General features: G+C 51.5%; 29 non-coding genes across 29 annotated transcripts; all 29 read right to left on the bottom strand.

Moving 5' to 3' along the window:
- Positions 1–240: 240 nt before the first annotated feature.
- Positions 241–404, bottom strand: LOC125749980 (U1 spliceosomal RNA). Its single transcript, XR_007400258.1, has one exon. It is a non-coding gene; the product is annotated as a U1 spliceosomal RNA (small nuclear RNA).
- A 522-nt stretch (positions 405–926) lies between these two features.
- Positions 927–1,090, bottom strand: LOC125749979 (U1 spliceosomal RNA). The gene has a single exon (XR_007400257.1). It is a non-coding gene; the product is annotated as a U1 spliceosomal RNA (small nuclear RNA).
- Positions 1,091–1,612: 522 nt separating this feature from the next.
- Positions 1,613–1,776, bottom strand: LOC125749978 (U1 spliceosomal RNA). Its single transcript, XR_007400256.1, has one exon. It is a non-coding gene; the product is annotated as a U1 spliceosomal RNA (small nuclear RNA).
- Positions 1,777–2,298: 522 nt separating this feature from the next.
- Positions 2,299–2,462, bottom strand: LOC125749852 (U1 spliceosomal RNA). Its single transcript, XR_007400142.1, has one exon. It is a non-coding gene; the product is annotated as a U1 spliceosomal RNA (small nuclear RNA).
- Positions 2,463–2,984: 522 nt separating this feature from the next.
- On the bottom strand, positions 2,985–3,148 carry LOC125749831 (U1 spliceosomal RNA). The gene has a single exon (XR_007400123.1). It is a non-coding gene; the product is annotated as a U1 spliceosomal RNA (small nuclear RNA).
- A 522-nt stretch (positions 3,149–3,670) lies between these two features.
- LOC125749977 (U1 spliceosomal RNA) lies at positions 3,671–3,834 on the bottom strand. Its single transcript, XR_007400255.1, has one exon. It is a non-coding gene; the product is annotated as a U1 spliceosomal RNA (small nuclear RNA).
- A 522-nt stretch (positions 3,835–4,356) lies between these two features.
- LOC125749976 (U1 spliceosomal RNA) lies at positions 4,357–4,520 on the bottom strand. The gene has a single exon (XR_007400253.1). It is a non-coding gene; the product is annotated as a U1 spliceosomal RNA (small nuclear RNA).
- A 522-nt stretch (positions 4,521–5,042) lies between these two features.
- On the bottom strand, positions 5,043–5,206 carry LOC125749836 (U1 spliceosomal RNA). Its single transcript, XR_007400128.1, has one exon. It is a non-coding gene; the product is annotated as a U1 spliceosomal RNA (small nuclear RNA).
- Positions 5,207–5,728: 522 nt separating this feature from the next.
- LOC125749847 (U1 spliceosomal RNA) lies at positions 5,729–5,892 on the bottom strand. The gene has a single exon (XR_007400137.1). It is a non-coding gene; the product is annotated as a U1 spliceosomal RNA (small nuclear RNA).
- A 522-nt stretch (positions 5,893–6,414) lies between these two features.
- Positions 6,415–6,578, bottom strand: LOC125749975 (U1 spliceosomal RNA). Its single transcript, XR_007400252.1, has one exon. It is a non-coding gene; the product is annotated as a U1 spliceosomal RNA (small nuclear RNA).
- A 522-nt stretch (positions 6,579–7,100) lies between these two features.
- On the bottom strand, positions 7,101–7,264 carry LOC125749846 (U1 spliceosomal RNA). Its single transcript, XR_007400136.1, has one exon. It is a non-coding gene; the product is annotated as a U1 spliceosomal RNA (small nuclear RNA).
- A 522-nt stretch (positions 7,265–7,786) lies between these two features.
- LOC125749974 (U1 spliceosomal RNA) lies at positions 7,787–7,950 on the bottom strand. Its single transcript, XR_007400251.1, has one exon. It is a non-coding gene; the product is annotated as a U1 spliceosomal RNA (small nuclear RNA).
- Positions 7,951–8,472: 522 nt separating this feature from the next.
- On the bottom strand, positions 8,473–8,636 carry LOC125749914 (U1 spliceosomal RNA). Its single transcript, XR_007400202.1, has one exon. It is a non-coding gene; the product is annotated as a U1 spliceosomal RNA (small nuclear RNA).
- A 522-nt stretch (positions 8,637–9,158) lies between these two features.
- Positions 9,159–9,322, bottom strand: LOC125749973 (U1 spliceosomal RNA). The gene has a single exon (XR_007400250.1). It is a non-coding gene; the product is annotated as a U1 spliceosomal RNA (small nuclear RNA).
- A 522-nt stretch (positions 9,323–9,844) lies between these two features.
- Positions 9,845–10,008, bottom strand: LOC125749972 (U1 spliceosomal RNA). Its single transcript, XR_007400249.1, has one exon. It is a non-coding gene; the product is annotated as a U1 spliceosomal RNA (small nuclear RNA).
- Positions 10,009–10,530: 522 nt separating this feature from the next.
- Positions 10,531–10,694, bottom strand: LOC125749913 (U1 spliceosomal RNA). Its single transcript, XR_007400201.1, has one exon. It is a non-coding gene; the product is annotated as a U1 spliceosomal RNA (small nuclear RNA).
- A 522-nt stretch (positions 10,695–11,216) lies between these two features.
- LOC125749970 (U1 spliceosomal RNA) lies at positions 11,217–11,380 on the bottom strand. Its single transcript, XR_007400248.1, has one exon. It is a non-coding gene; the product is annotated as a U1 spliceosomal RNA (small nuclear RNA).
- A 522-nt stretch (positions 11,381–11,902) lies between these two features.
- On the bottom strand, positions 11,903–12,066 carry LOC125749969 (U1 spliceosomal RNA). Its single transcript, XR_007400247.1, has one exon. It is a non-coding gene; the product is annotated as a U1 spliceosomal RNA (small nuclear RNA).
- A 522-nt stretch (positions 12,067–12,588) lies between these two features.
- On the bottom strand, positions 12,589–12,752 carry LOC125749968 (U1 spliceosomal RNA). Its single transcript, XR_007400246.1, has one exon. It is a non-coding gene; the product is annotated as a U1 spliceosomal RNA (small nuclear RNA).
- A 522-nt stretch (positions 12,753–13,274) lies between these two features.
- LOC125749899 (U1 spliceosomal RNA) lies at positions 13,275–13,438 on the bottom strand. The gene has a single exon (XR_007400187.1). It is a non-coding gene; the product is annotated as a U1 spliceosomal RNA (small nuclear RNA).
- A 522-nt stretch (positions 13,439–13,960) lies between these two features.
- On the bottom strand, positions 13,961–14,124 carry LOC125749967 (U1 spliceosomal RNA). Its single transcript, XR_007400245.1, has one exon. It is a non-coding gene; the product is annotated as a U1 spliceosomal RNA (small nuclear RNA).
- A 522-nt stretch (positions 14,125–14,646) lies between these two features.
- On the bottom strand, positions 14,647–14,810 carry LOC125749964 (U1 spliceosomal RNA). The gene has a single exon (XR_007400242.1). It is a non-coding gene; the product is annotated as a U1 spliceosomal RNA (small nuclear RNA).
- Positions 14,811–15,332: 522 nt separating this feature from the next.
- LOC125749889 (U1 spliceosomal RNA) lies at positions 15,333–15,496 on the bottom strand. Its single transcript, XR_007400177.1, has one exon. It is a non-coding gene; the product is annotated as a U1 spliceosomal RNA (small nuclear RNA).
- Positions 15,497–16,018: 522 nt separating this feature from the next.
- Positions 16,019–16,182, bottom strand: LOC125749953 (U1 spliceosomal RNA). Its single transcript, XR_007400232.1, has one exon. It is a non-coding gene; the product is annotated as a U1 spliceosomal RNA (small nuclear RNA).
- Positions 16,183–16,704: 522 nt separating this feature from the next.
- LOC125749912 (U1 spliceosomal RNA) lies at positions 16,705–16,868 on the bottom strand. The gene has a single exon (XR_007400200.1). It is a non-coding gene; the product is annotated as a U1 spliceosomal RNA (small nuclear RNA).
- A 522-nt stretch (positions 16,869–17,390) lies between these two features.
- Positions 17,391–17,554, bottom strand: LOC125749941 (U1 spliceosomal RNA). Its single transcript, XR_007400228.1, has one exon. It is a non-coding gene; the product is annotated as a U1 spliceosomal RNA (small nuclear RNA).
- Positions 17,555–18,076: 522 nt separating this feature from the next.
- On the bottom strand, positions 18,077–18,240 carry LOC125749930 (U1 spliceosomal RNA). The gene has a single exon (XR_007400217.1). It is a non-coding gene; the product is annotated as a U1 spliceosomal RNA (small nuclear RNA).
- A 522-nt stretch (positions 18,241–18,762) lies between these two features.
- Positions 18,763–18,926, bottom strand: LOC125749918 (U1 spliceosomal RNA). Its single transcript, XR_007400206.1, has one exon. It is a non-coding gene; the product is annotated as a U1 spliceosomal RNA (small nuclear RNA).
- Positions 18,927–19,448: 522 nt separating this feature from the next.
- On the bottom strand, positions 19,449–19,612 carry LOC125749907 (U1 spliceosomal RNA). The gene has a single exon (XR_007400195.1). It is a non-coding gene; the product is annotated as a U1 spliceosomal RNA (small nuclear RNA).
- Positions 19,613–19,721: the final 109 nt, after the last annotated feature.

Raw genomic sequence — 19,721 nt, 5'->3', positions numbered from 1 at the left:
CATCCAACAATCGCATTCCATTCAGTAACAAAGGCACCTGGAGATGCATGCAGCTTCATCAGACATGGCGCTCAGCCTACCGCAGGCTTGCTCGAATGAAGTTCACCTAAGGAACCACTCGCAAACACTTGGCGCAGGCAACAGACTGCGCGCATTTCTTTTCACGCTAGTTTGCGTCAGATGCGATTCTCTTCTGTCGTATTTGCAACGGAACTCCTCTTTCCTTAAATACCTGAAATACAGGGGAGAGCGCGAACGCAGTCCCCCACTACCAGAAATTATGCAGTCGAGATTCCCACATTTGGGGAATTCGCAGGGGTCAGCACAGCCGCAGTGCAATGGCTATGCCTCGCCCTGGGTGAACCACCTTCGTGATCATGGTATCTCCCCTGCCAGGTAAGTATGAGTTGGATGAGGGTCATGTGACCCTGTTGTGCTACTCGCCTGCCTACTCTGAGTCGCAGTGGGAAAGTTAAGGTGGGGCCGGATTAACTCCCATAATCCTCTGCGCTGTCGCATATGGCTCTGGGCCAGGTAAGACTGCTCTCGTAGCTCAGCCTTGGCCTAGGAGCAGTCTGCTCGCAATACAGCAAATGATTTTTCAAAGAAAGAAGAATGAGACCGTTCACCCTTTGATATGAATCTGTGAGCCTCAGCACGCTTACATTTTCATGTTGTCGCCTGCTCATCCAACAATCGCATTCCATTCAGTAACAAAGGCACCTGGAGATGCATGCAGCTTCATCAGACATGGCGCTCAGCCTACCGCAGGCTTGCTCGAATGAAGTTCACCTAAGGAACCACTCGCAAACACTTGGCGCAGGCAACAGACTGCGTGCATTTCTTTTCACGCTAGTTTGCGTCAGATGCGACTCTCTTCCGTCGCATTTGCAACAGAACTCCTCTTTCGTTAAATACCTGAAATACAGGGGAGAGCGCGAACGCAGTCCCCCACTACCAGAAATTATGCAGTCGAGATTCCCACATTTGGGGAATTCGCAGGGGTCAGCACAGCCGCAGTGCAATGGCTATGCCTCGCCCTGGGTGAACCACCTTCGTGATCATGGTATCTCCCCTGCCAGGTAAGTATGAGTTGGATGAGGGTCATGTGACCCTGTTGTGCTACTCGCCTGCCTACTCTGAGTCGCAGTGGGAAAGTTAAGGTGGGGCCGGATTAACTCCCATAATCCTCTGCGCTGTCGCATATGGCTCTGGGCCAGGTAAGACTGCTCTCGTAGCTCAGCCTTGGCCTAGGAGCAGTCTGCTCGCAATACAGCAAATGATTTTTCAAAGAAAGAAGAATGAGACCGTTTACCCTTTGATATGAATCTGTGAGCCTCAGCACGCTTACATTTTCATGTTGTCGCCTGCTCATCCAACAATCGCATTCCATTCAGTAACAAAGGCACCTGGAGATGCATGCAGCTTCATCAGACATGGCGCTCAGCCTACCGCAGGCTTGCTCGAATGAAGTTCACCTAAGGAACCACTCGCAAACACTTGGCGCAGGCAACAGACTGCGCGCATTTCTTTTCACGCTAGTTTGCGTCAGATGCGACTCTCTTCCGTCGCATTTGCAACGGAACTCCTCTTTCGTTAAACACCTGAAATACAGGGGAGAGCGCGAACGCAGTCCCCCACTACCAGAAATTATGCAGTCGAGATTCCCACATTTGGGGAATTCGCAGGGGTCAGCACAGCCGCAGTGCAATGGCTATGCCTCGCCCTGGGTGAACCACCTTCGTGATCATGGTATCTCCCCTGCCAGGTAAGTATGAGTTGGATGAGGGTCATGTGACCCTGTTGTGCTACTCGCCTGCCTACTCTGAGTCGCAGTGGGAAAGTTAAGGTGGGGCCGGATTAACTCCCATAATCCTCTGCGCTGTCGCATATGGCTCTGGGCCAGGTAAGACTGCTCTCGTAGCTCAGCCTTGGCCTAGGAGCAGTCTGCTCGCAATACAGCAAATGATTTTTCAAAGAAAGAAGAATGAGACCGTTTACCCTTTGATATGAATCTGTGAGCCTCAGCACGCTTACATTTTCATGTTGTCGCCTGCTCATCCAACAATCGCATTCCATTCAGTAACAAAGGCACCTGGAGATGCATGCAGCTTCATCAGACATGGCGCTCAGCCTACCGCAGGCTTGCTCGAATGAAGTTCACCTAAGGAACCACTCGCAAACACTTGGCGCAGGCAACAGACTGCGCGCATTTCTTTTCACGCTAGTTTGCGTCAGATGCGATTCTCTTCTGTCGTATTTGCAACGGAACTCCTCTTTCCTTAAATACTTGAAATACAGGGGAGAGCGCGAACGCAGTCCCCCACTACCAGAAATTATGCAGTCGAGATTCCCACATTTGGGGAATTCGCAGGGGTCAGCACAGCCGCAGTGCAATGGCTATGCCTCGCCCTGGGTGAACCACTTTCGTGATCATGGTATCTCCCCTGCCAGGTAAGTATGAGTTGGATGAGGGTCATGTGACCCTGTTGTGCTACTCGCCTGCCTACTCTGAGTCGCAGTGGGAAAGTTAAGGTGGGGCCGGATTAACTCCCATAATCCTCTGCGCTGTCGCATATGGCTCTGGGCCAGGTAAGACTGCTCTCGTAGCTCAGCCTTGGCCTAGGAGCAGTCTGCTCGCAATACAGCAAATGATTTTTCAAAGAAAGAAGAATGAGACCGTTCACCCTTTGATATGAATCTGTGAGCCTCAGCACGCTTACATTTTCATGTTGTCGCCTGCTCATCCAACAATCGCATTCCATTCAGTAACAAAGGCACCTGGAGATGCATGCAGCTTCATCAGACATGGCGCTCAGCCTACCGCAGGCTTGCTCGAATGAAGTTCACCTAAGGAACCACTCGCAAACACTTGGCGCAGGCAACAGACTGCGTGCATTTCTTTTCACGCTAGTTTGCGTCAGATGCGACTCTCTTCCGTCGCATTTGCAACAGAACTCCTCTTTCGTTAAATACCTGAAATACAGGGGAGAGCGCGAACGCAGTCCCCCACTACCAGAAATTATGCAGTCGAGATTCCCACATTTGGGGAATTCGCAGGGGTCAACACAGCCGCAGTGCAATGGCTATGCCTCGCCCTGGGTGAACCACCTTCGTGATCATGGTATCTCCCCTGCCAGGTAAGTATGAGTTGGATGAGGGTCATGTGACCCTGTTGTGCTACTCGCCTGCCTACTCTGAGTCGCAGTGGGAAAGTTAAGGTGGGGCCGGATTAACTCCCATAATCCTCTGCGCTGTCGCATATGGCTCTGGGCCAGGTAAGACTGCTCTCGTAGCTCAGCCTTGGCCTAGGAGCAGTCTGCTCGCAATACAGCAAATGATTTTTCAAAGAAAGAAGAATGAGACCGTTTACCCTTTGATATGAATCTGCGAGCCTCAGCACGCTTACATTTTCATGTTGTCGCCGGCTCATCCAACAATCGCATTCCATTCAGTAACAAAGGCACCTGGAGATGCATGCAGCTTCATCAGACATGGCGCTCAGCCTACCGCAGGCTTGCTCGAATGAAGTTCACCTAAGGAACCACTCGCAAACACTTGGCGCAGGCAACAGACTGCACGCATTTCTTTTCACGCTAGTTTGCGTCAGATGCGATTCTCTTCCGTCGTATTTGCAACGGAACTCCTCTTTCCTTAAATACCTGAAATACAGGGGAGAGCGCGAACGCAGTCCCCCACTACCAGAAATTATGCAGTCGAGATTCCCACATTTGGGGAATTCGCAGGGGTCAGCACAGCCGCAGTGCAATGGCTATGCCTCGCCCTGGGTGAACCACCTTCGTGATCATGGTATCTCCCCTGCCAGGTAAGTATGAGTTGGATGAGGGTCATGTGACCCTGTTGTGCTACTCGCCTGCCTACTCTGAGTCGCAGTGGGAAAGTTAAGGTGGGGCCGGATTAACTCCCATAATCCTCTGCGCTGTCGCATATGGCTCTGGGCCAGGTAAGACTGCTCTCGTAGCTCAGCCTTGGCCTAGGAGCAGTCTGCTCGCAATACAGCAAATGATTTTTCAAAGAAAGAAGAATGAGACCGTTTACCCTTTGATATGAATCTGTGAGCCTCAGCACGCTTACATTTTCATGTTGTCGCCTGCTCATCCAACAATCGCATTCCATTCAGTAACAAAGGCACCTGGAGATGCATGCAGCTTCATCAGACATGGCGCTCAGCCTACCGGAGGCTTGCTCGAATGAAGTTCACCTAAGGAACCACTCGCAAACACTTGGCGCAGGCAACAGACTGCGCGCATTTCTTTTCACGCTAGTTTGCGTCAGATGCGACTCTCTTCCGTCGCATTTGCAACGGAACTCCTCTTTCGTTAAATACCTGAAATACAGGGGAGAGCGCGAACGCAGTCCCCCACTACCAGAAATTATGCAGTCGAGATTCCCACATTTGGGGAATTCGCAGGGGTCAGCACAGCCGCAGTGCAATGGCTATGCCTCGCCCTGGGTGAACCACCTTCGTGATCATGGTATCTCCCCTGCCAGGTAAGTATGAGTTGGATGAGGGTCATGTGACCCTGTTGTGCTACTCGCCTGCCTACTCTGAGTCGCAGTGGGAAAGTTAAGGTGGGGCCGGATTAACTCCCATAATCCTCTGCGCTGTCGCATATGGCTCTGGGCCAGGTAAGACTGCTCTCGTAGCTCAGCCTTGGCCTAGGAGCAGTCTGCTCGCAATACAGCAAATGATTTTTCAAAGAAAGAAGAATGAGACCGTTTACCCTTTGATATGAATCTGTGAGCCTCAGCACGCTTACATTTTCATGTTGTCGCCTGCTCATCCAACAATCGCATTCCATTCAGTAACAAAGGCACCTGGAGATGCATGCAGCTTCATCAGACATGGCGCTCAGCCTACCGCAGGCTTGCTCGAATGAAGTTCACCTAAGGAACCACTCGCAAACACTTGGCGCAAGCAACAGACTGCGCGCATTTCTTTTCACGCTAGTTTGCGTCAGATGCGACTCTCTTCCGTCGCATTTGCAACGGAACTCCTCTTTCGTTAAATACCTGAAATACAGGGGAGAGCGCGAACGCAGTCCCCCACTATCAGAAATTATGCAGTCGAGATTCCCACATTTGGGGAATTCGCAGGGGTCAGCACAGCCGCAGTGCAATGGCTATGCCTCGCCCTGGGTGAACCACCTTCGTGATCATGGTATCTCCCCTGCCAGGTAAGTATGAGTTGGATGAGGGTCATGTGACCCTGTTGTGCTACTCGCCTGCCTACTCTGAGTCGCAGTGGGAAAGTTAAGGTGGGGCCGGATTAACTCCCATAATCCTCTGCGCTGTCGCATATGGCTCTGGGCCAGGTAAGACTGCTCTCGTAGCTCAGCCTTGGCCTAGGAGCAGTCTGCTCGCAATACAGCAAATGATTTTTCAAAGAAAGAAGAATGAGACCGTTTACCCTTTGATATGAATCTGTGAGCCTCAGCACGCTTACATTTTCATGTTGTCGCCTGCTCATCCAACAATCGCATTCCATTCAGTAACAAAGGCACCTGGAGATGCATGCAGCTTCATCAGACATGGCGCTCAGCCTACCGCAGGCTTGCTCGAATGAAGTTCACCTAAGGAACCACTCGCAAACACTTGGCGCAGGCAACAGACTGCGCGCATTTCTTTTCACGCTAGTTTGCGTCAGATGCGACTCTCTTCCGTCGCATTTGCAACGGAACTCCTCTTTCGTTAAACACCTGAAATACAGGGGAGAGCGCGAACGCAGTCCCCCACTACCAGAAATTATGCAGTCGAGATTCCCACATTTGGGGAATTCGCAGGGGTCAGCACAGCCGCAGTGCAATGGCTATGCCTCGCCCTGGGTGAACCACCTTCGTGATCATGGTATCTCCTCTGCCAGGTAAGTATGAGTTGGCTGAGGGTCATGTGACCCTGTTGTGCTACTCGCCTGCCTACTCTGAGTCGCAGTGGGAAAGTTAAGGTGGGGCCGGATTAACTCCCATAATCCTCTGCGCTGTCGCATATGGCTCTGGGCCAGGTAAGACTGCTCTCGTAGCTCAGCCTTGGCCTAGGAGCAGTCTGCTCGCAATACAGCAAATGATTTTTCAAAGAAAGAAGAATGAGACCGTTTACCCTTTGATATGAATCTGTGAGCCTCAGCACGCTTACATTTTCATGTTGTCGCCTGCTCATCCAACAATCGCATTCCATTCAGTAACAAAGGCACCTGGAGATGCATGCAGCTTCATCAGACATGGCGCTCAGCCTACCGCAGGCTTGCTCGAATGAAGTTCACCTAAGGAACCACTCGCAAACACTTGGCGCAGGCAACAGACTGCGCGCATTTCTTTTCACGCTAGTTTGCGTCAGATGCGACTCTCTTCCGTCGCATTTGCAACGGAACTCCTCTTTCATTAAATACCTGAAATACAGGGGAGAGCGCGAACGCAGTCCCCCACTACCAGAAATTATGCAGTCGAGATTCCCACATTTGGGGAATTCGCAGGGGTCAGCACAGCCGCAGTGCAATGGCTATGCCTCGCCCTGGGTGAACCACCTTCGTGATCATGGTATCTCCCCTGCCAGGTAAGTATGAGTAGGATGAGGGTCATGTGACCCTGTTGTGCTACTCGCCTGCCTACTCTGAGTCGCAGTGGGAAAGTTAAGGTGGGGCCGGATTAACTCCCATAATCCTCTGCGCTGTCGCATATGGCTCTGGGCCAGGTAAGACTGCTCTCGTAGCTCAGCCTTGGCCTAGGAGCAGTCTGCTCGCAATACAGCAAATGATTTTTCAAAGAAAGAAGAATGAGACCGTTCACCCTTTGATATGAATCTGTGAGCCTCAGCACGCTTACATTTTCATGTTGTCGCCTGCTCATCCAACAATCGCATTCCATTCAGTAACAAAGGCACCTGGAGATGCATGCAGCTTCATCAGACATGGCGCTCAGCCTACCGCAGGCTTGCTCGAATGAAGTTCACCTAAGGAACCACTCGCAAACACTTGGCGCAGGCAACAGACTGCGCGCATTTCTTTTCACGCTAGTTTGCGTCAGATGCGACTCTCTTCCGTCGCATTTGCAACGGAACTCCTCTTTCGTTAAACACCTGAAATACAGGGGAGAGCGCGAACGCAGTCCCCCACTACCAGAAATTATGCAGTCGAGATTCCCACATTTGGGGAATTCGCAGGGGTCAGCACAGCCGCAGTGCAATGGCTATGCCTCGCCCTGGGTGAACCACCTTCGTGATCATGGTATCTCCTCTGCCAGGTAAGTATGAGTTGGCTGAGGGTCATGTGACCCTGTTGTGCTACTCGCCTGCCTACTCTGAGTCGCAGTGGGAAAGTTAAGGTGGGGCCGGATTAACTCCCATAATCCTCTGCGCTGTCGCATATGGCTCTGGGCCAGGTAAGACTGCTCTCGTAGCTCAGCCTTGGCCTAGGAGCAGTCTGCTCGCAATACAGCAAATGATTTTTCAAAGAAAGAAGAATGAGACCGTTTACCCTTTGATATGAATCTGTGAGCCTCAGCACGCTTACATTTTCATGTTGTCGCCTGCTCATCCAACAATCGCATTCCATTCAGTAACAAAGGCACCTGGAGATGCATGCAGCTTCATCAGACATGGCGCTCAGCCTACCGCAGGCTTGCTCGAATGAAGTTCACCTAAGGAACCACTCGCAAACACTTGGCGCAGGCAACAGACTGCGCGCATTTCTTTTCACGCTAGTTTGCGTCAGATGCGACTCTCTTCCGTCGCATTTGCAACGGAACTCCTCTTTCGTTAAATACCTGAAATACAGGGGAGAGCGCGAACGCAGTCCCCCACTACCAGAAATTATGCAGTCGAGATTCCCACATTTGGGGAATTCGCAGGGGTCAGCACAGCCGCAGTGCAATGGCTATGCCTCGCCCTGGGTGAACCACCTTCGTGATCATGGTATCTCCCCTGCCAGGTAAGTATGAGTTGGATGAGGGTCATGTGACCCTGTTGTGCTACTCGCCTGCCTACTCTGAGTCGCAGTGGGAAAGTTAAGGTGGGGCCGGATTAACTCCCATAATCCTCTGCGCTGTCGCATATGGCTCTGGGCCAGGTAAGACTGCTCTCGTAGCTCAGCCTTGGCCTAGGAGCAGTCTGCTCGCAATACAGCAAATGATTTTTCAAAGAAAGAAGAATGAGACCGTTTACCCTTTGATATGAATCTGTGAGCCTCAGCACGCTTACATTTTCATGTTGTCGCCTGCTCATCCAACAATCGCATTCCATTCAGTAACAAAGGCACCTGGAGATGCATGCAGCTTCATCAGACATGGCGCTCAGCCTACCGCAGGCTTGCTCGAATGAAGTTCACCTAAGGAACCACTCGCAAACACTTGGCGCAGGCAACAGACTGCGCGCATTTCTTTTCACGCTAGTTTGCGTCAGATGCGACTCTCTTCCGTCGCATTAGCAACGGAACTCCTCTTTCGTTAAACACCTGAAATACAGGGGAGAGCGCGAACGCAGTCCCCCACTACCAGAAATTATGCAGTCGAGATTCCCACATTTGGGGAATTCGCAGGGGTCAGCACAGCCGCAGTGCAATGGCTATGCCTCGCCCTGGGTGAACCACCTTCGTGATCATGGTATCTTCCCTGCCAGGTAAGTATGAGTTGGATGAGGGTCATGTGACCCTGTTGTGCTACTCGCCTGCCTACTCTGAGTCGCAGTGGGAAAGTTAAGGTGGGGCTGGATTAACTCCCATAATCCTCTGCACTGTCGCATATGGCTCTGGGCCAGGTAAGACTGCTCTCGTAGCTCAGCCTTGGCCTAGGAGCAGTCTGCTCGCAATACAGCAAATGATTTTTCAAAGAAAGAAGAATGAGACCGTTTACCCTTTGATATGAATCTGTGAGCCTCAGCACGCTTACATTTTCATGTTGTCGCCTGCTCATCCAACAATCGCATTCCATTCAGTAACAAAGGCACCTGGAGATGCATGCAGCTTCATCAGACATGGCGCTCAGCCTACCGCAGGCTTGCTCGAATGAAGTTCACCTAAGGAACCACTCGCAAACACTTGGCGCAGGCAACAGACTGCGTGCATTTCTTTTCACGCTAGTTTGCGTCAGATGCGACTCTCTTCCGTCGCATTTGCAACAGAACTCCTCTTTCGTTAAATACCTGAAATACAGGGGAGAGCGCGAACGCAGTCCCCCACTACCAGAAATTATGCAGTCGAGATTCCCACATTTGGGGAATTCGCAGGGGTCAGCACAGCCGCAGTGCAATGGCTATGCCTCGCCCTGGGTGAACCACCTTCGTGATCATGGTATCTCCCCTGCCAGGTAAGTATGAGTTGGATGAGGGTCATGTGACCCTGTTGTGCTACTCGCCTGCCTACTCTGAGTCGCAGTGGGAAAGTTAAGGTGGGGCCGGATTAACTCCCATAATCCTCTGCGCTGTCGCATATGGCTCTGGGCCAGGTAAGACTGCTCTCGTAGCTCAGCCTTGGCCTAGGAGCAGTCTGCTCGCAATACAGCAAATGATTTTTCAAAGAAAGAAGAATGAGACCGTTTACCCTTTGATATGAATCTGCGAGCCTCAGCACGCTTACATTTTCATGTTGTCGCCGGCTCATCCAACAATCGCATTCCATTCAGTAACAAAGGCACCTGGAGATGCATGCAGCTTCATCAGACATGGCGCTCAGCCTACCGCAGGCTTGCTCGAATGAAGTTCACCTAAGGAACCACTCGCAAACACTTGGCGCAGGCAACAGACTGCACGCATTTCTTTTCACGCTAGTTTGCGTCAGATGCGATTCTCTTCCGTCGTATTTGCAACGGAACTCCTCTTTCCTTAAATACCTGAAATACAGGGGAGAGCGCGAACGCAGTCCCCCACTACCAGAAATTATGCAGTCGAGATTCCCACATTTGGGGAATTCGCAGGGGTCAGCACAGCCGCAGTGCAATGGCTATGCCTCGCCCTGGGTGAACCACCTTCGTGATCATGGTATCTCCCCTGCCAGGTAAGTATGAGTTGGATGAGGGTCATGTGACCCTGTTGTGCTACTCGCCTGCCTACTCTGAGTCGCAGTGGGAAAGTTAAGGTGGGGCCGGATTAACTCCCATAATCCTCTGCGCTGTCGCATATGGCTCTGGGCCAGGTAAGACTGCTCTCGTAGCTCAGCCTTGGCCTAGGAGGTGTCTGCTCGCAATACAGCAAATGATTTTTCAAAGAAAGAAGAATGAGACCGTTTACCCTTTGATATGAATCTGTGAGCCTCAGCACGCTTACATTTTCATGTTGTCGCCTGCTCATCCAACAATCGCATTCCATTCAGTAACAAAGGCACCTGGAGATGCATGCAGCTTCATCAGACATGGCGCTCAGCCTACCGCAGGCTTGCTCGAATGAAGTTCACCTAAGGAACCACTCGCAAACACTTGGCGCAGGCAACAGACTGCGCGCATTTCTTTTCACGCTAGTTTGCGTCAGATGCGACTCTCTTCCGTCGCATTTGCAACGGAACTCCTCTTTCGTTAAACACCTGAAATACAGGGGAGAGCGCGAACGCAGTCCCCCACTACCAGAAATTATGCAGTCGAGATTCCCACATTTGGGGAATTCGCAGGGGTCAGCACAGCCGCAGTGCAATGGCTATGCCTCGCCCTGGGTGAACCACCTTCGTGATCATGGTATCTTCCCTGCCAGGTAAGTATGAGTTGGATGAGGGTCATGTGACCCTGTTGTGCTACTCGCCTGCCTACTCTGAGTCGCAGTGGGAAAGTTAAGGTGGGGCCGGATTAACTCCCATAATCCTCTGCACTGTCGCATATGGCTCTGGGCCAGGTAAGACTGCTCTCGTAGCTCAGCCTTGGCCTAGGAGCAGTCTGCTCGCAATACAGCAAATGATTTTTCAAAGAAAGAAGAATGAGACCGTTTACCCTTTGATATGAATCTGTGAGCCTCAGCACGCTTACATTTTCATGTTGTCGCCTGCTCATCCAACAATCGCATTCCATTCAGTAACAAAGGCACCTGGAGATGCATGCAGCTTCATCAGACATGGCGCTCAGCCTACCGCAGGCTTGCTCGAATGAAGTTCACCTAAGGAACCACTCGCAAACACTTGGCGCAGGCAACAGACTGCGTGCATTTCTTTTCACGCTAGTTTGCGTCAGATGCGACTCTCTTCCGTCGCATTTGCAACAGAACTCCTCTTTCGTTAAATACCTGAAATACAGGGGAGAGCGCGAACGCAGTCCCCCACTACCAGAAATTATGCAGTCGAGATTCCCACATTTGGGGAATTCGCAGGGGTCAGCACAGCCGCAGTGCAATGGCTATGCCTCGCCCTGGGTGAACCACCTTCGTGATCATGGTATCTCCCCTGCCAGGTAAGTATGAGTTGGATGAGGGTCATGTGACCCTGTTGTGCTACTCGCCTGCCTACTCTGAGTCGCAGTGGGAAAGTTAAGGTGGGGCCGGATTAACTCCCATAATCCTCTGCGCTGTCGCATATGGCTCTGGGCCAGGTAAGACTGCTCTCGTAGCTCAGCCTTGGCCTAGGAGCAGTCTGCTCGCAATACAGCAAATGATTTTTCAAAGAAAGAAGAATGAGACCGTTTACCCTTTGATATGAATCTGCGAGCCTCAGCACGCTTACATTTTCATGTTGTCGCCGGCTCATCCAACAATCGCATTCCATTCAGTAACAAAGGCACCTGGAGATGCATGCAGCTTCATCAGACATGGCGCTCAGCCTACCGCAGGCTTGCTCGAATGAAGTTCACCTAAGGAACCACTCGCAAACACTTGGCGCAGGCAACAGACTGCACGCATTTCTTTTCACGCTAGTTTGCGTCAGATGCGATTCTCTTCCGTCGTATTTGCAACGGAACTCCTCTTTACTTAAATACCTGAAATACAGGGGAGAGCGCGAACGCAGTCCCCCACTACCAGAAATTATGCAGTCGAGATTCCCACATTTGGGGAATTCGCAGGGGTCAGCACAGCCGCAGTGCAATGGCTATGCCTCGCCCTGGGTGAACCACCTTCGTGATCATGGTATCTCCCCTGCCAGGTAAGTATGAGTTGGATGAGGGTCATGTGACCCTGTTGTGCTACTCGCCTGCCTACTCTGAGTCGCAGTGGGAAAGTTAAGGTGGGGCCGGATTAACTCCCATAATCCTCTGCGCTGTCGCATATGGCTCTGGGCCAGGTAAGACTGCTCTCGTAGCTCAGCCTTGGCCTAGGAGCAGTCTGCTCGCAATACAGCAAATGATTTTTCAAAGAAAGAAGAATGAGACCGTTTACCCTTTGATATGAATCTGTGAGCCTCAGCACGCTTACATTTTCATGTTGTCGCCTGCTCATCCAACAATCGCATTCCATTCAGTAACAAAGGCACCTGGAGATGCATGCAGCTTCATCAGACATGGCGCTCAGCCTACCGCAGGCTTGCTCGAATGAAGTTCACCTAAGGAACCACTCGCAAACACTTGGCGCAGGCAACAGACTGCGCGCATTTCTTTTCACGCTAGTTTGCGTCAGATGCGACTCTCTTCCGTCGCATTTGCAACGGAACTCCTCTTTCGTTAAATACCTGAAATACAGGGGAGAGCGCGAACGCAGTCCCCCACTACCAGAAATTATGCAGTCGAGATTCCCACATTTGGGGAATTCGCAGGGGTCAGCACAGCCGCAGTGCAATGGCTATGCCTCGCCCTGGGTGAACCACCTTCGTGATCATGGTATCTCCCCTGCCAGGTAAGTATGAGTTGGATGAGGGTCATGTGACCCTGTTGTGCTACTCGCCTGCCTACTCTGAGTCGCAGTGGGAAAGTTAAGGTGGGGCCGGATTAACTCCCATAATCCTCTGCGCTGTCGCATATGGCTCTGGGCCAGGTAAGACTGCTCTCGTAGCTCAGCCTTGGCCTAGGAGCAGTCTGCTCGCAATACAGCAAATGATTTTTCAAAGAAAGAAGAATGAGACCGTTTACCCTTTGATATGAATCTGTGAGCCTCAGCACGCTTACATTTTCATGTTGTCGCCTGCTCATCCAACAATCGCATTCCATTCAGTAACAAAGGCACCTGGAGATGCATGCAGCTTCATCAGACATGGCGCTCAGCCTACCGCAGGCTTGCTCGAATGAAGTTCACCTAAGGAACCACTCGCAAACACTTGGCGCAGGCAACAGACTGCGCCCATTTCTTTTCACGCTAGTTTGCGTCAGATGCGACTCTCTTCCGTCGCATTTGCAACGGAACTCCTCTTTCGTTAAACACCTGAAATACAGGGGAGAGCGCGAACGCAGTCCCCCACTACCAGAAATTATGCAGTCGAGATTCCCACATTTGGGGAATTCGCAGGGGTCAGCACAGCCGCAGTGCAATGGCTATGCCTCGCCCTGGGTGAACCACCTTCGCGATCATGGTATCTCCCCTGCCAGGTAAGTATGAGTTGGATGAGGGTCATGTGACCCTGTTGTGCTACTCGCCTGCCTACTCTGAGTCGCAGTGGGAAAGTTAAGGTGGGGCCGGATTAACTCCCATAATCCTCTGCGCTGTCGCATATGGCTCTGGGCCAGGTAAGACTGCTCTCGTAGCTCAGCCTTGGCCTAGGAGCAGTCTGCTCGCAATACAGCAAATGATTTTTCAAAGAAAGAAGAATGAGACCGTTTACCCTTTGATATGAATCTGTGAGCCTCAGCACGCTTACATTTTCATGTTGTCGCCTGCTCATCCAACAATCGCATTCCATTCAGTAACAAAGGCACCTGGAGATGCATGCAGCTTCATCAGACATGGCGCTCAGCCTACCGCAGGCTTGCTCGAATGAAGTTCACCTAAGGAACCACTCGCAAACACTTGGCGCAGGCAACAGACTGCGCGCATTTCTTTTCACGCTAGTTTGCGTCAGATGCGACTCTCTTCCGTCGCATTTGCAACGGAACTCCTCTTTCGTTAAACACCTGAAATACAGGGGAGAGCGCGAACGCAGTCCCCCACTACCAGAAATTATGCAGTCGAGATTCCCACATTTGGGGAATTCGCAGGGGTCAGCACAGCCGCAGTGCAATGGCTATGCCTCGCCCTGGGTGAACCACCTTCGTGATCATGGTATCTCCCCTGCCAGGTAAGTATGAGTTGGATGAGGGTCATGTGACCCTGTTGTGCTACTCGCCTGCCTACTCTGAGTCGCAGTGGGAAAGTTAAGGTGGGGCCGGATTAACTCCCATAATCCTCTGCGCTGTCGCATATGGCTCTGGGCCAGGTAAGACTGCTCTCGTAGCTCAGCCTTGGCCTAGGAGCAGTCTGCTCGCAATACAGCAAATGATTTTTCAAAGAAAGAAGAATGAGACCGTTTACCCTTTGATATGAATCTGTGAGCCTCAGCACGCTTACATTTTCATGTTGTCGCCTGCTCATCCAACAATCGCATTCCATTCAGTAACAAAGGCACCTGGAGATGCATGCAGCTTCATCAGACATGGCGCTCAGCCTACCGCAGGCTTGCTCGAATGAAGTTCACCTAAGGAACCACTCGCAAACACTTGGCGCAGGCAACAGACTGCGCGCATTTCTTTTCACGCTAGTTTGCGTCAGATGCGACTCTCTTCCGTCGCATTTGCAACGGAACTCCTCTTTCGTTAAACACCTGAAATACAGGGGAGAGCGCGAACGCAGTCCCCCACTACCAGAAATTATGCAGTCGAGATTCCCACATTTGGGGAATTCGCAGGGGTCAGCACAGCCGCAGTGCAATGGCTATGCCTCGCCCTGGGTGAACCACCTTCGTGATCATGGTATCTCCCCTGCCAGGTAAGTATGAGTTGGATGAGGGTCATGTGACCCTGTTGTGCTACTCGCCTGCCTACTCTGAGTCGCAGTGGGAAAGTTAAGGTGGGGCCGGATTAACTCCCATAATCCTCTGCGCTGTCGCATATGGCTCTGGGCCAGGTAAGACTGCTCTCGTAGCTCAGCCTTGGCCTAGGAGCAGTCTGCTCGCAATACAGCAAATGATTTTTCAAAGAAAGAAGAATGAGACCGTTTACCCTTTGATATGAATCTGTGAGCCTCAGCACGCTTACATTTTCATGTTGTCGCCTGCTCATCCAACAATCGCATTCCATTCAGTAACAAAGGCACCTGGAGATGCATGCAGCTTCATCAGACATGGCGCTCAGCCTACCGCAGGCTTGCTCGAATGAAGTTCACCTAAGGAACCACTCGCAAACACTTGGCGCAGGCAACAGACTGCGCGCATTTCTTTTCACGCTAGTTTGCGTCAGATGCGACTCTCTTCCGTCGCATTTGCAACGGAACTCCTCTTTCGTTAAACACCTGAAATACAGGGGAGAGCGCGAACGCAGTCCCCCACTATCAGAAATTATGCAGTCGAGATTCCCACATTTGGGGAATTCGCAGGGGTCAGCACAGCCGCAGTGCAATGGCTATGCCTCGCCCTGGATGAACCACCTTCGTGATCATGGTATCTCCCCTGCCAGGTAAGTATGAGTTGGATGAGGGTCATGTGACCCTGTTGTGCTACTCGCCTGCCTACTCTGAGTCGCAGTGGGAAAGTTAAGGTGGGGCCGGATTAACTCCCATAATCCTCTGCGCTGTCGCATATGGCTCTGGGCCAGGTAAGACTGCTCTCGTAGCTCAGCCTTGGCCTAGGAGCAGTCTGCTCGCAATACAGCAAATGATTTTTCAAAGAAAGAAGAATGAGACCGTTTACCCTTTGATATGAATCTGCGAGCCTCAGCACGCTTACATTTTCATGTTGTCGCCGGCTCATCCAACAATCGCATTCCATTCAGTAACAAAGGCACCTGGAGATGCATGCAGCTTCATCAGACATGGCGCTCAGCCTACCGCAGGCTTGCTCGAATGAAGTTCACCTAAGGAACCACTCGCAAACACTTGGCGCAGGCAACAGACTGCGCGCATTTCTTTTCACGCTAGTTTGCGTCAGATGCGATTCTCTTCCGTCGTATTTGCAACGGAACTCCTCTTTCCTTAAATACCTGAAATACAGGGGAGAGCGCGAACGCAGTCCCCCACTACCAGAAATTATGCAGTCGAGATTCCCACATTTGGGGAATTCGCAGGGGTCAGCACAGCCGCAGTGCAATGGCTATGCCTCGCCCTGGGTGAACCACCTTCGTGATCATGGTATCTCCCCTGCCAGGTAAGTATGAGTTGGATGAGGGTCATGTGACCCTGTTGTGCTACTCGCCTGCCTACTCTGAGTCGCAGTGGGAAAGTTAAGGTGGGGCCGGATTAACTCCCATAATCCTCTGCGCTGTCGCATATGGCTCTGGGCCAGGTAAGACTGCTCTCGTAGCTCAGCCTTGGCCTAGGAGGTGTCTGCTCGCAATACAGCAAATGATTTTTCAAAGAAAGAAGAATGAGACCGTTTACCCTTTGATATGAATCTGTGAGCCTCAGCACGCTTACATTTTCATGTTGTCGCCTGCTCATCCAACAATCGCATTCCATTCAGTAACAAAGGCACCTGGAGATGCATGCAGCTTCATCAGACATGGCGCTCAGCCTACCGCAGGCTTGCTCGAATGAAGTTCACCTAAGGAACCACTCGCAAACACTTGGCGCAGGCAACAGACTGCGCGCATTTCTTTTCACGCTAGTTTGCGTCAGATGCGACTCTCTTCCGTCGCATTTGCAACGGAACTCCTCTTTCGTTAAACACCTGAAATACAGGGGAGAGCGCGAACGCAGTCCCCCACTACCAGAAATTATGCAGTCGAGATTCCCACATTTGGGGAATTCGCAGGGGTCAGCACAGCCGCAGTGCAATGGCTATGCCTCGCCCTGGGTGAACCACCTTCGTGATCATGGTATCTTCCCTGCCAGGTAAGTATGAGTTGGATGAGGGTCATGTGACCCTGTTGTGCTACTCGCCTGCCTACTCTGAGTCGCAGTGGGAAAGTTAAGGTGGGGCCGGATTAACTCCCATAATCCTCTGCACTGTCGCATATGGCTCTGGGCCAGGTAAGACTGCTCTCGTAGCTCAGCCTTGGCCTAGGAGCAGTCTGCTCGCAATACAGCAAATGATTTTTCAAAGAAAGAAGAATGAGACCGTTTACCCTTTGATATGAATCTGTGAGCCTCAGCACGCTTACATTTTCATGTTGTCGCCTGCTCATCCAACAATCGCATTCCATTCAGTAACAAAGGCACCTGGAGATGCATGCAGCTTCATCAGACATGGCGCTCAGCCTACCGCAGGCTTGCTCGAATGAAGTTCACCTAAGGAACCACTCGCAAACACTTGGCGCAGGCAACAGACTGCGTGCATTTCTTTTCACGCTAGTTTGCGTCAGATGCGACTCTCTTCCGTCGCATTTGCAACAGAACTCCTCTTTCGTTAAATACCTGAAATACAGGGGAGAGCGCGAACGCAGTCCCCCACTACCAGAAATTATGCAGTCGAGATTCCCACATTTGGGGAATTCGCAGGGGTCAGCACAGCCGCAGTGCAATGGCTATGCCTCGCCCTGGGTGAACCACCTTCGTGATCATGGTATCTCCCCTGCCAGGTAAGTATGAGTTGGATGAGGGTCATGTGACCCTGTTGTGCTACTCGCCTGCCTACTCTGAGTCGCAGTGGGAAAGTTAAGGTGGGGCCGGATTAACTCCCATAATCCTCTGCGCTGTCGCATATGGCTCTGGGCCAGGTAAGACTGCTCTCGTAGCTCAGCCTTGGCCTAGGAGCAGTCTGCTCGCAATACAGCAAATGATTTTTCAAAGAAAGAAGAATGAGACCGTTTACCCTTTGATATGAATCTGTGAGCCTCAGCACGCTTACATTTTCATGTTGTCGCCTGCTCATCCAACAATCGCATTCCATTCAGTAACAAAGGCACCTGGAGATGCATGCAGCTTCATCAGACATGGCGCTCAGCCTACCGCAGGCTTGCTCGAATGAAGTTCACCTAAGGAACCACTCGCAAACACTTGGCGCAGGCAACAGACTGCGCGCATTTCTTTTCACGCTAGTTTGCGTCAGATGCGACTCTCTTCCGTCGCATTTGCAACGGAACTCCTTTTTCGTTAAATACCTGAAATACAGGGGAGAGCGCGAACGCAGTCCCCCACTACCAGAAATTATGCAGTCGAGATTCCCACATTTGGGGAATTCGCAGGGGTCAGCACAGCCGCAGTGCAATGGCTATGCCTCGCCCTGGGTGAACCACCTTCGTGATCATGGTATCTCCCCTGCCAGGTAAGTATGAGTTGGATGAGGGTCATGTGACCCTGTTGTGCTACTCGCCTGCCTACTCTGAGTCGCAGTGGGAAAGTTAAGGTGGGGCCGGATTAACTCCCATAATCCTCTGCGCTGTCGCATATGGCTCTGGGCCAGGTAAGACTGCTCTCGTAGCTCAGCCTTGGCCTAGGAGCAGTCTGCTCGCAATACAGCAAATGATTTTTCAAAGAAAGAAGAATGAGACCGTTTACCCTTTGATATGAATCTGTGAGCCTCAGCACGCTTACATTTTCATGTTGTCGCCTGCTCATCCAACAATCGCATTCCATTCAGTAACAAAGGCACCTGGAGATGCATGCAGCTTCATCAGACATGGCGCTCAGCCTACCGCAGGCTTGCTCGAATGAAGTTCACCTAAGGAACCACTCGCAAACACTTGGCGCAGGCAACAGACTGCGCGCATTTCTTTTCACGCTAGTTTGCGTCAGATGCGACTCTCTTCCGTCGCATTTGCAACGGAACTCCTCTTTCGTTAAACACCTGAAATACAGGGGAGAGCGCGAACGCAGTCCCCCACTACCAGAAATTATGCAGTCGAGATTCCCACATTTGGGGAATTCGCAGGGGTCAGCACAGCCGCAGTGCAATGGCTATGCCTCGCCCTGGGTGAACCACCTTCGTGATCATGGTATCTCCCCTGCCAGGTAAGTATGAGTTGGATGAGGGTCATGTGACCCTGTTGTGCTACTCGCCTGCCTACTCTGAGTCGCAGTGGGAAAGTTAAGGTGGGGCCGGATTAACTCCCATAATCCTCTGCGCTGTCGCATATGGCTCTGGGCCAGGTAAGACTGCTCTCGTAGCTCAGCCTTGGCCTAGGAGCAGTCTGCTCGCAATACAGCAAATGATTTTTCAAAGAAAGAAGAATGAGACCGTTTACCCTTTGATATGAATCTGTGAGCCTCAGCACGCTTACATTTTCATGTTGTCGCCTGCTCATCCAACAATCGCATTCCATTCAGTAACAAAGGCACCTGGAGATGCATGCAGCTTCATCAGACATGGCGCTCAGCCTACCGCAGGCTTGCTCGAATGAAGTTCACCTAAGGAACCACTCGCAAACACTTGGCGCAGGCAACAGACTGCGCGCATTTCTTTTCACGCTAGTTTGCGTCAGATGCGACTCTCTTCCGTCGCATTTGCAACGGAACTCCTCTTTCGTTAAACACCTGAAATACAGGGGAGAGCGCGAACGCAGTCCCCCACTACCAGAAATTATGCAGTCGAGATTCCCACATTTGGGGAATTCGCAGGGGTCAGCACAGCCGCAGTGCAATGGCTATGCCTCGCCCTGGGTGAACCACCTTCGTGATCATGGTATCTCCCCTGCCAGGTAAGTATGAGTTGGATGAGGGTCATGTGACCCTGTTGTGCTACTCGCCTGCCTACTCTGAGTCGCAGTGGGAAAGTTAAGGTGGGGCCGGATTAACTCCCATAATCCTCTGCGCTG

Source organism: Brienomyrus brachyistius, chromosome 9 (assembly GCF_023856365.1).
Source record: "Brienomyrus brachyistius isolate T26 chromosome 9, BBRACH_0.4, whole genome shotgun sequence".
In the NCBI taxonomy this organism is placed as follows: Eukaryota; Metazoa; Chordata; class Actinopteri; order Osteoglossiformes; family Mormyridae; genus Brienomyrus; species Brienomyrus brachyistius.
This window is presented reverse-complemented; position numbering and strand designations above follow the sequence as displayed.